The 13,896-nt window shown below is 41.7% G+C and overlaps 1 pseudogene; it reads right to left on the bottom strand.

Annotated features, from left to right (window-relative positions):
- The window catches only part of LOC139764802 (phosphoglycerate kinase-like), a 55,397-nt pseudogene extending 41,930 nt beyond the window's left edge, over nt 1-13,467 (bottom strand).
- Nucleotides 13,468-13,896: the final 429 nt, after the last annotated feature.

Here is a 13,896-nt window from a genome sequence, read left to right as displayed (position 1 = left end):
GGGAGTGGATCTGGCAGCGGATGGAACCATGGAAGCAGAAGTGGATCATAGGGTGGGGGAGGGGGCGAAAATCCTGGGAGCGTTGAAGAATGTGTGGAAGTCGAGAACATTATCTCGGAAAGCAAAAATGGGTATGTTTGAAGGAATAGTGCTTCCAACAATGTTGTATGGTTGCGAGGCGTGGGCTATGGATAGAGTTGTGCGTAGGAGGATGGATGTGCTGGAAATGAGATGTTTGAGGACAATGTGTGGTGTGAGGTGGTTTGATCGAGTAAGTAACGTAAGGGTAAGAGAGATGTGTGGAAATAAAAAGAGCGTGGTTGAGAGAGCAGAAGAGGGTGTTTTGAAATGGTTTGGGCACATGGAGAGAATGAGTGAGGAAAGATTGACCAAGAGGATATATGTGTCGGAGGTGGAGGGAACAAGGAGAAGTGGGAGACCAAATTCGTGGTGGAAAGATGGAGTGAAAAAGATTTTGTGTGATCGGGGCCTGAACATGCAGGAGGGTGAAAGGAGGGTAAGGAATAGAGTGAATTGGATCGATGTGGTATACCGGGGTTGACGTGCTGTCAGTGGATTGAATCAGGGCATGTGAAGCATCTGGGGTAAACCATGGAAAGCTGTGTAGGTATGTATATTTGCGTGTGTGGACGTGTATGTATATACATGTGTATGGGGGTGAGTTGGGCCATTTCTTTCGTCTGTTTCCTTGCACTACCTCGCAAATGCGGGAGACCGGCAAAAAAAAAAAAAAAAAAAAAAATATATATATATATATATATATATATATATATATATTATTATTTTTTTCTTATTTTGCTTTGTCGCTGTCTCCTGTGTTAGTGAGGTAGCGCAAGGAAACAGAAGAAAGAATGGCCCAACTCACCCACATACACATGTATATACATACACGTTCACACACGCAAATATACATACCTATACATCTCAATGTACACATATATATATACACACACAGACATATACATATATACACATGTACATAATTCATACTGTCTGCCTTTATTTATTCCCATCGCCACCTCGCCACACATGGAATAACAACACCCTCCCCCCTCGTCTGTGCGAGGTAGCGCTAGGAAAAGACAACAAAGGCCACATTCGTTCACGCTCAGTCTCTAGCTGTCATGTAATAATGCACCGAAACCGCAGCTCCCTTTCCACATCCAGGCCCCACAGAACTTTCCATGGTTTACCCCAGACGCTTCACATGCCCTGGTTCAATCCATTGACAGCACGTCGACGCCGGTATACCACATCGTTCCAATTCACTCTATTCCTTGCACGCCTTTCACCCTCATGCATGTTTAGGCCCCGATCACTCAAAATCTTTTTCACTCCATCTTTCCACCTCCAATTTGGTCTCCCACTTCTCCTCGTTCCCTCCACCTCCGACACATATATCCTCTTGGTCAATCTTTCTTCACTCATTCTCTCCACGTGACCAAACCATTTCAAAACACCCTCTTCTGCTCTCTCAACTACACTTTTTATTTATAATAATAATAATAATAATAATAATAATTTTTTTTTTTTTTTTTTTTTTTTTATACTTTGTCGCTGTCTCCCGCGTTTGCGAGGTAGCGCAAGGAAACAGACGAAAGAAATGGCCCAACCCCCCCCCCCCCATACACATGTACATACACACGTCCACACACGCAAATATACATACCTACACAGCTTTCCATGGTTTACCCCAGACGCTTCACATGCCTTGCTTCAATCCACTGACAGCACGTCAACCCCTGTATACCACATGACTCCAATTCACTCTATTTCTTGCCCTCCTTTCACCCTCCTGCATGTTCAGGCCCCGATCACACAAAATCTTTTTCACTCCATCTTTCCACCTCCAATTTGGTCTCCCTCTTCTCCTCGTTCCCTCCACCTCCGACACATATATCCTCTTGGTCAATCTCTCCTCACTCATTCTCTCCATGTGCCCAAACCATTTCAAAACACCCTCTTCTGCTCTCTCAACCACGCTCTTTTTATTTCCACACATCTCTCTTACCCTTACGTTACTTACTCGATCAAACCACCTCACACCACACATTGTCCTCAAACATCTCATTTCCAGCACATCCATCCTCCTGCGCACATCTCTATCCATAGCCCACGCCTCGCAACCATACAACATTGTTGGAACCACTATTCCCTCAAACATACCCATTTTTGCTTTCCGAGATAATGTTCTCGACTTCCACACATTTTTCAAGGCTCCCAGAATTTTCGCCCCCTCCCCCACCCTATGATCCACTTCCGCTTCCATGGTTCCATCCGCTGACAGATCCACTCCCAGATATCTAAAACACTTCACTTCCTCCAGTTTTTCTCCATTCAAACTCACCTCCCAATTGACTTGACCCTCACCCCTACTGTACCTAATAACCTTGCTCTTATTCACATTTACTCTCAACTTTCTTCTTCCATACACTTTACCAAACTCAGTCACCAGCTTCTGCAGTTTCTCACATGAATCAGCCACCAGCGCTGTATCATCAGCGAACAACAACTGACTCACTTCCCAAGCTCTCTCATCCCCAACAGACTTCATACTTGCCCCTCTTTCCAGGACTCTTGCATTTACCTCCCTTACAACCCCATCCATAAACAAATTAAACAACCATGGAGACATCACACACCCCTGCCGCAAACCTACATTCACTGAGAACCAATCACTTTCCTCTCTTCCTACACGTACACATGCCTTACATCCTCGATAAAAACTTTTCACTGCTTCTAACAACTTGCCTCCCACACCATATATTCTTAATACCTTCCACAGAGCATCTCTGTCAACTCTATCATATGCCTTCTCCAGATCCATAAATGCTACATACAAATCCATTTGCTTTTCTAAGTATTTCTCTCATACATTCTTCAAAGCAAACACCTGATCCACACATCCTCTACCACTTCTGAAACCACACTGCTCTTCCCCAATCTGATGCTCTGTACATGCCTTCACCCTCTCAATCAATACCCTCCCATATAATTTACCAGGAATACTCAACAAACTTATACCTCTGTAATTTGAGCACTCACTCTTATCCCCTTTGCCTTTGTACAATGGCACTATGCACGCATTCCGCCAATCCTCAGGCACCTCACCATGAGTCATACATACATTAAATAACCTTACCAACCAGTCAACAATACAGTCACCCCCTTTCTTAATAAATTCCACTGCAATACCATCCAAACCTGCTGCCTTGCCGGCTTTCATCTTCCGCAAAGCTTTTACTACCTCTTCTCTGTTTACCAAATCATTTTCCCTAACCCTCTCACTTTGCACACCACCTCGACCAAAACACCCTATATCTGCCACTCTGTCATCAGACACATTCAACAAACCTTCAAAATACTCATTCCATCTCCTTCTCACATCACCGCTACTTGTTATCACCTCCCCATTTACGCCCTTCACTGAAGTTCCCATTTGCTCCCTTGTCTTACGCACCCTATTTACCTCCTTCCAGAACATCTTTTTATTCTCCCTAAAATTTACTGATAGTCTCTCACCCCAACTCTCATTTGCCCTTTTTTTCACCTCTTGCACCTTTCTCTTGACCTCCTGTCTCTTTCTTTTATACTTCTCCCACTCAATTGCATTTTTTCCCTGCAAAAATCGTCCAAATGCCTCTCTCTTCTCTTTCACTAATACTCTTACTTCTTCATCCCACCACTCACTACCCTTTCTAAACAGCCCACCTCCCACTCTTCTCATGCCACAAGCATCTTTTGCGCAATCCATCACTGATGGATAATAATAATAATAATAATAATATATATATATATTAATACTAATATAGATATATATACATATATATTATTTTATTTTATTATACTTTGTCGCTGTCTCCCGCGTTTGCGAGGTAGTGCAAGGAAACAGACGAAAGAAATGGCCCAACCACCCCCCATACACATGAATATACATACGTCCACACACGCAAATATACATACCTACACAGCTTTCCATGGTTTACCCCAGACGCTTCACATGCCTTGATTCAATCCACTGACAGCACGTCAACCCCGGTATACCACATCGCTCCAATTCACTCTATTCCTTGCCCTCCTTTCACCCTCCTGCATGTTCAGGCCCCGATCACTCAAAATCTTTTTCACTCCATATTTCCACCTCCAATTTGGTCTCCCACTTCTCCTCGTTCCCTCCACCTATGACACATATATCCTCTTGGTCAATCTTTCCTCACTCATTCTCTCCATGTGCCCAAACCATTTCAAAACACCCTCTTCTGCTCTCTCAACCACACTCTTTTTATTTCCACACATCTCTCTTACCCTTACATTACTTACTCGATCAAACCACCTCACACCACATATTGTCCTCAAACATCTCATTTCCAGCACATCCACCCTCCTGCGTACTACTCTATCCATAGCCCACGCCTCGCAACCATACAACATTGTTGGAACCACTATTCCTTCAAACATACCCATTTTTGCTTTCCAAGATAATGTTCTCGACTTCCAAACATTCTTCAACGCTCCCAGAATTTTCGCCCCCTCCCCCACCCTATGATTCACTTCCACTTCCATGGTTCCATCCGCTGCCAGATCCACTCCCAGATATCTAAAACACTTCACTTCCTCCAGTTTTTCTCCATTCAAACTTACCTCCCAATTGACTTGACCCTCAACCCTACTGCACTTAATAACCTTGCTCTTATTCACATTTACTCTTAACTTTCTTCTTTCACACACTTTACCAAACTCAGTCACCAGCTTCTGCAGTTTCTTACATGAATCAGCCACCAGCGCTGTATCATCAGCGAACAACAACTGACTCACTTCCCAAGCTCTCTCATCCACAACAGACTGCATACTTGCCCTCTTTCCAAAACTCTTGCATTCACCTCCCTAACAACCCCATCCATAAACAAATTAAACAACCATGGATACATCACACACCCCTACCGCAAACCTACATTCACTGAGAACCAATCACTTTCCTCTCTTCCTACACGTGCACATGCCTTACATCCTCGATAAAAACTTTTCACTGCTTCTAACAACTTGCCTCCCACACCATATATTCTTAATACCTTCCACAGAGCATCTCTATCAACTCTATCATATGCCTTCTCCAGATCCATAAATGCTACATACAAATCCATTTGTTTTTCTAAGTATTTTTCACATACATTCTTCAAAGCAAACACCTGATCCACACATCCTCTACCACTTCTGAAACCACACTGCTCTTCCCCAATCTGATGCTCTGTACATGCCTTCACCCTCTCAATCAATACCCTCCCATACAACTTACCAGGAATACTCAACAAACTTATACCTCTGTAATTTGAGCACTCACTCTTATCCCCTTTGCCTTTGTACAATGGCACTATGCACGCATTCCGCCAATCCTCAGGCACCTCACCATGAATCATACATACATTAAATAACCTTACCAACCAGCCAACAATACAGTCACCCCCTTTTTTAATAAATTCCACTGCAATACCATCCAAACCTGCTGCCTTGCCGGCTTTCATCTTCCGTAAAGCTTTTACTACCTCTTCTCTATTTACCAAATCATTTTCCCTAACCCTCTCACTTTGCGCACCACCTCGACCAAAACACCCTATATCTGCCACTCTATTATCAAACACATTCAACAAACCTTCAAAATACTCACTCCATCTCCTTCTCACATCACCACTACTTGTTATCACCTTCCTATTAGCCCCCTTCACTGAAGTTCCCATTTGCTCCCTTGTCTTACGCACTTTATTTACCTCCTTCCAAAACATCTTTTTATTCCCCCTGAAATTTAATGATACTCTCTCACCCCAACTCTCATTTGCCCTCTTTTTCACCTCTTGCACCTTTCTCTTGACCTCCTGCCTCTTTCTTTTATACCTCTCCCACTCAATTGCATTTTTCCCTGCAAAAATCGTCCAAATGCCCCTCTCTTCTCTTTCACTAATAATCTTACTTCTTCATCCTACCACTCACTACCTTTTCTAATCAACCCACCTCACATGCTTCTCATGCCACAAGCATCTTTTGCGCAAGCCATCACTGCTTCCTTAAATGCATCCCATTCCTCCCCCACTCCCCTTACCTCGTTTGTTCTCACCTTTTTCCATTCTGTATTCAGTCTCTCCTGGTACTTCCTCACACAAGTCTCCTTCCCAAGCTCACTTACTCTCACCACTCTCTTCACCCCAACATTCTCTCTTCTTTTCTGAAAACCCATACAAATCTTCACCTTTGCCTCCACAAGATAATGAACAGACATCCCTCCAGTTGCACCTCTCAGCACATTAACATCCAAAAGTCTCTCTTTCGTGCGTCTATCAATTAAAACGTAATCCAATAACGCTCTCTGGCCATCTCTCCTACTTACATACGTATACTTATGTATATCTCGTTTTTTAAACCAGGTATTCCCAATCACCAGTCCTTTTTCAGCACATAAATCTACAAGCTCTTCACCATTTCCATTTACAACACTGAACACTCTATGTATACCAATTATTCCCTCAACTGCCTCATTACTCACCTTTGCATTCAAATCACCCATCACTATAACCCGGTCTCGTGCATCAAAACCACAAACACACTCATTCAGCTACTCCCAAAACACTTGCCTCTCATGATCTTTCTTCTCATGCCCAGGTGCATATATATATATATATATATATATATATATATATATATATATTTTTTTTTTTTTTTATACTTTGTCGCTGTCTCCCGCGTTTGCGAGGTAGCGCAAGGAAACAGACGAAAGAAATGGCCCAACCCCCCCACCATACACATGTATATACATACGTCCACACACGCAAATATACATACCTACACAGCTTTCCATGGTTTACCCCAGATGCTTCACATGCCTTGATTCAATCCACTGACAGCACGTCAACCCCGGTATACCACATCGCTCCAATTCACTCTATTCCTTGCCCTCCTTTCACCCTCCTGCATGTTCAGGCCCCGATGACACAAAATCTTTTTCACTCCATCTTTCCACCTCCAATTTGGTCTCCCTCTTCTCCTCGTTCCCTCCACCTCCGACACATATATCCTCTTGGTCAATCTTTCCTCACTCATTCTCTCCATGTGCCCAAACCATTTCAAAACACCCTCTTCTGCTCTCTCAACCACGCTCTTTTTATTTCCACACATCTCTCTTACCCTTACGTTACTTACTCGATCAAACCACCTCACACCACACATTGTCCTCAAACATCTCACTTCCAGCACATCCATCCTCCTGCGAACAACTCTATCCATAGCCCACGCCTCGCAACCATACAACATTGTTGGAACCACTATTCCTTCATACATACCCATTTTTGCTTTCCGAGATAATGTTCTCGACTTCCACACATTCTTCAAGGCCCCCAGAATTTTCGCCCCCTCCCCCACCCTATGATCCACTTCTGCTTCCATGGTTCCATCCGCTGCCAGATCCACTCCCAGATATCTAAAACACTTCACTTCCTCCAGTTTTTCTCCATTCAAACTCACCTCCCAATTGACTTGACCCTCAACCCTACTGTACCTAATAATCTTGCTCTTATTCACATTTACTCTTAACCTTCTTCTTCCACACACTTTACCAAACTCAGTCACCAGCTTCTGCAGTTTCTCACATGAATCAGCCACCAGCGCTGTATCATCAGCGAACAACAACTGACTCACTTCCCAAGCTCTCTCATCCCCAACAGACTTCATACTTGCCCCTCTTTCCAAAACTCTTGCATTTACCTCCCTAACAACCCCATCCATAAACAAATTAAACAACCATGGAGACATCACACACCCCTGCTGCAAACCTACATTCACTGAGAACCAATCACTTTCCTCTCTTCCTACACGTACACATGCCTTACATCCTCGATAAAAACTTTTCACTGCTTCTAACAACTTGCCTCCCACACCATATATTCTTAATACCTTCCACAGAGCATCTCTATCAACTCTATCATATGCCTTCTCCAGATCCATAAATGCTACATACAAATCCATTTGCTTTTCTAAGTATTTCTCACATACATTCTTCAAAGCAAACACCTGATCCACACATCCTCTACCACTTCTGAAACCACACTGCTCTTCCCCAATCTGATGCTCTGTACATGCCTTCACCCTCTCAATCAATACCCTCCCATATAATTTACCAGGAATACTCAACAAACTTATACCTCTGTAATTTGAGCACTCACTCTTATCCCCTTTGCCTTTGTACAATGGCACTATGCACGCATTCTGCCAATCCTCAGGCACCTCACCATGAGTCATACATACATTAAATAACCTTACCAACCAGTCAACAATACAGTCACCCCCTTTTTTAATAAATTCCACTGCAATACCATCCAAACCTGCTGCCTTGCCGGCTTTCATCTTCCGCAAAGCTTTCACTACCTCTTTTCTGTTTACCAAATCATTTTCCCTAACCCTCTCACTTTGCACACCACCTCGACCAAAACACCCTATATCTGCCACTCTATCATCAAACACATTCAACAAACCTTCAAAATACTCACTCCATCTCCTTCTCACATCACCACTACTTGTTATCACCTCCCCATTTGCGCCCTTCACTGAAGTTCCCATTTGCTCCTTTGTCTTACGCACTTTATTTACCTCCTTCCAGAACATCTTTTTATTCTCCCTAAAATTTAATGTAATCTCCTCACCCAACTTCAATTTGCCCTCTTTTAACCTCTTGCACCTTTCTTTGACCTCCTGCCTCTTTATTTTATACCTCTCCCACTCAATTGTTTTTTTCCTGCAAAAACGTCCAAATGCCCCTCTCTTCTCTCTTCACTAATAATCTTACTTTCATCCTACCATCACTCCTTTTCTAATCATACCCACTCACATGCTTCTATGCCACAAGCATCTTTTGCGCAAGAGCAATCACTGCTTCCTTAAATGGCATCCATTCCTCCCCCACTCCCATTACATCGTTTGTTCTCAACCTTTTTCCATTCTGTATTCAGTCTCTCACTGGTACTTCCTCACACAAGTTCTTCCCAAGATCACTTCACTCCTCACACTCTCTTCACCCCAAAAATTCTTCTTCTTTTCTGGAAAACCCATACAATTCTTCACCTTTGCCTCCTCTAGATAATGAACAGAATCCTCCAGTTGCACCTCTCAGCACATTAACATCCAAAAGTCTCTCTTACGTGGTCTATCAATTTAAAACGTAATCCTATAACGTTCTGGCCATCCTATCCTACTTACATACGTATACTTATGTATATCTCGTTTTTTAAACCAGGTTTCCCAATCCACCAGTCCTTTTTCAGCACATAAATCTACAAGCTCTTCACCATTCCATTTACAACACTGAACACTCTATGTTATACCAATTATTCCCCTCTCAACTGCCTCATTACTCACCTTTGCAATTCAAATCACCATCACTATATACCCGGTCTCGTTGCATCAAAACCACCAAACTCACTCATTCAGCTACTACCAAAACACTTGCCTCTCATTGATCTTTCTTCTCATGACCAGGTTGCATTATATATATATATATATATATATATATATATATATATATATTTTTTTTTTATCTTTTATACTTTGTCGCTGTCCTCCCGGATTTTTCGCGAGGGGTAGCGCAAGGAAACAGACGAAAGAAATGGACCCAACCCCCCCACACCATACCTCAGTTTATACATACGTCCCACTCACGCAAATATATACCTACTCAGCTTTCCAGGTTTTACCCCAGTTGCTTCTAATGACTTGATTCAATCCACTGACAGCACGTCAACCCGGGATACCACATCGCTACCAATTCAATCTTTAATTCCCTCCTTTCACCCTCCTGCAATGTTCATGGCCCGATCCCGATGACAACAATTCTTTTTCATCACTTTCCACCTCCTAATTTGGTCGCACTTCTTCTCCTTCTCGTTCCTCCACCTCGACAATATATGCATCCTTGGTCAATCATTCCCTCACTCATTCTCTCATGTGCCCAAACCAATTTCATATAACACCCTCTTCTGCTCTCTCAACCTCGCTCTTTTTATTTCCACACTCTCTCTGACCCTTACGTTACATACTCGATTCAAACCACATCACACCACAAATTGTCCTAAACATCTCACTTCCAGCAATCCATCCTCCTGCGAATAACTCTATCCATAGCCCGCCTCGCAACCATACAACATTGTTGGAACACTATTCTTCATACATACCCATTTTTGCTTTCCGAGTTAATGTCTCGACTTCCAACTTTCCTTCAGGCCCCCAGAATTTGCGCCCCACTCCCCCACCCCCTATGATCCACTTCTGCTTCCATGGTTCCTCCGCGTGCCTAAGATCCACTCCCAGATATATAAGAAACACTTCACTTCCTCGTTTTTTTCTCCATTCAAAACTCACCTCCAATTGACTTGACCATCAACCCTACTGTACCTAATTATCTTGCTATTATTCACATTTTACTATAACCTTCTTCTTCCACAACACTGTACAACGCAGTACCAGCTTATGCAGGTTTCTCACATGAATCAGCCACAGCTGTATCATCAGAGAAACAACATTCTGAACTACTTCAAGCTCTCTCATCCCACAGACTTCATACTTGCCCCTCTTTTCCAAAACTCTTGCCAATTTACCCCTAACAAACCATCCCTAAACAAATTAAACAACCATGGAGACATCACACACCACTGCTAGCAACCTACATTCATGAGAAACCAATCACTTTCCTCTCTTCCTACACGTACATCATGCGTACATCCTCGATTAAAAACTTTTCATGCTTCTAACAACTTGCCTCCCACACATATAATCTTCATACCTTCCACAGAGGCAATCTCTATCAACTCTATCATATGCTTCTCCAGATCCATAAATGCTAAATACTAAATCCATTTGCTTTTCTAAGTATTTCTCACATAATTCTTTCAAAAGCAAACACCTGATCAACAATCCTCTACCACTTCTGAAAACCACACTGCTCTTCCCCAATCTGATGTCTCTGTACATGCCTTCACCATCTCAATCAATACCCTCCCATATAATTTACCAGGAATACTCAACAAACTTATACCTCTTGTAATTTGAGCACTCACTCTTATCCCCTTTGCCTTTGTACAATGGCCAATTTGCACGCATTCTGCCATCCTCAGCACCTCACCATGAGTCATTCATACATTAATTACGTACCAACCCAGTCAAAATCAGTCACCCCCCTTTTTTAATAAATTCCACTGCAAATACATCCAAACCTGCTGCCTTGCGGCTTTTATCTTCGCCAATGCTTTCACGACCTCTTTTCTGTTACAAGATCATTTTCCTAACCCTTCACTTTGCACAACACCTCGACCAAAACAACATATATCTGCCAACTCTATCTTCAAACACATTCAACAAACCTTCAAATATCACTCCATCTCCTTCTCACATCACCACTACTTGTTATCACCTCCCCATTTGCGCCTTCACTGAAGTTCCATTTGCTCCTTTGTTTACGCACTTTATTTACCTCCTTCCAGAACATCTTTTTATTCTCCCTAAATTTAATGATAATCTCTCACCCCAACTCTCATTTGCCCTTTTTTTTTCACCTCTTGCACCTTTCTCTTGACCTCCTGTCTTATTTCTTTGATTACATCTACCACTCAATTGCATTTTTTCCCTGCAAAAAATCGTCAAATTGCCTCTCTCTTCTCTTTCCACTAATACTCTTACTTCTTCATCCCAACCACTCACTACCCTTTCTAATCAACCCACCTCCACCTCTTTCATGCCACAAGCATCTTTGGCGCAATCCATTCACTTGATTCCCTAAATAAATCCCATTCCCTCCCACTCCCCTTACTTCCATTGTTCTCATTTTTTCCATTCTGTACTCAGTCTCTCCTTAAAGATATATATTTTTTATATAAAATTTTTTTTTTATTTTTATTTAATTTTCCATCCCCGGTGTCAGAAAAGGGTAACTCAAAAAAACAGATGGGACGGGGCCCCCAACCCCCCCATAAAACCTTTAAAAATATTTATATATAAACCCCATACATCACATAGACATACAAATACTTTTCGATGTAAAACAAACTTTATACATATATACACCGGAAAATTTTCATCTTGTGCCTACATTTTTTCCCTGCCCGAAACCCCAAACCACATATAAAAATAGCAAAGAGAAAAGGGAGAGGGCTTTAAAGGGGATACCTTGATAGGGCCCAGCTACCCAAAGCCATCTCAGAAAACATAAAAAAAAAAAAAAATCACTGGCCACCATGGGAGAACACTCAACACACACTATGAAATCTTCCCAATACAGTCCCACCTTAACATGTTCAGCGCTCAATTCTTTGCAATAGCACTTGATCCTTCTCACCCAAGCCCCTCCCAAACTAACAAGTAACCCACATTAAAAAATTGGGAAACCCTTCATGCCTTTTTGTTTCATGTACGGTTTAAACCCCCACCAAAAAATAAAAAAGGGAAATTTTTTCATACAAAATTTTTTCCCTTTTAAAAATCAACATGGGGATAAAGGTGACCTAAAAGCACAAAGGTCACTTGTTCCTTTAACTTTTTTTGTGATTCAGCTAAACCCCACATTCAATTCATTAAACCTAAATTTTTAAGAAGCCCTCTTCCCTTTCAATTAAAACCTGAGCTCTAGCGACAATAACATCAAAAAATAAATCGAAAAAATTATGAAAACCCTTAAAAGCATTCAATAGTTTTTTCAGGTATTCCAAATATTTAAAAGGGTTTCCAAAAGTTTAATTTTTCAATTCCGGGTTTTTTTTAGGGAATTCTGTGACCTCATACATGATATTTTTCTTTAAAATATTTTCTACAACCTGCTATGAGCAAAAAATCTCTTCATATACACTATCTTCCTTGAATCCTTCTTGTTTCTCACGTTTCCCTTCCCTTTTTTAAATTTTTTTGTCAAAATTTATTACCCTTCTGGGTTAGGCTTCTTTTGGAATTTCAACCCTTACAAAACCCAAATTCCTAGGGAATCTCAGCTCTGTTCCCCTTTAAATTCTTTTCAACTCACTTTTTTTTCCTTCGCCACCCAATGCATGGCTTAGGTACAGGTTTTCAAAATCTCTACATTTTTACAAATTCCTGAATGTATGCTTATAATCTGCACTCTTACACAGGTAATGACATGAAACTAGCACAATACAACAAGGTTATTTTACTTTGTTTTCTCATTACATTCTGCAATGCAACTGTCTTTGAATGATAACCTACCTTTGCACCAGATGCATCTACACCCTTGCCCTCTTCCTCTATGTGGAACCTTAAATTCTCAAGGCAGAATCACAGAACCTGGAGCAGGGTCAACACAAAGCTTTCTTTAACCCCCTTTGGGCCCCCCACAATTTGGGAAAGGGAAATTTACACGTGGTCCAGTAGTTTCTTGAGTTCATCGGCCACAGGGGCCAGAGTAAATTTCATGTTTTTTGTTCCCGTGAAAAATTCCCAAAATTTTTCTTAGCAAAGTAAAAGAATGAAAAATTTTTTACCATTCAAGGAAAAACCCTAAGTCCCTTGCCAAACCCCTGGGGGTTTCTTTCCTTAAAAACTTTATTGGTTGGCTAAAAATATGGGTTTACAAAGTACAGGGCCTATGGGAAAATATGGGTTAGGGGGAAGTGCCTTGCGACAGGTATACATTAAGTCCTATCATAAACACTTCAAAACTGAATAAGATTTTTATATATCAAAATCAAAATGCTTATTTTATAAAAGTAATAAGAAATGACGTACGAAATTGTAAAGATATGATGGATGGGTGAATATTTTCCCTGGGGTTTTGGCAAAAGCACCAGAGCTAGAAAACCTTTTGCTGGGACTTAAGGGCAATCCAATGCTTTCCCCAAACAA

Source organism: Panulirus ornatus, chromosome 4, assembly GCF_036320965.1.
Source record: "Panulirus ornatus isolate Po-2019 chromosome 4, ASM3632096v1, whole genome shotgun sequence".
Lineage (NCBI taxonomy): Eukaryota > Metazoa > Arthropoda > Malacostraca > Decapoda > Palinuridae > Panulirus > Panulirus ornatus.
Note: the sequence above shows the minus strand (reverse complement) of the source record. Positions and strands in the feature narration are given on the sequence as shown.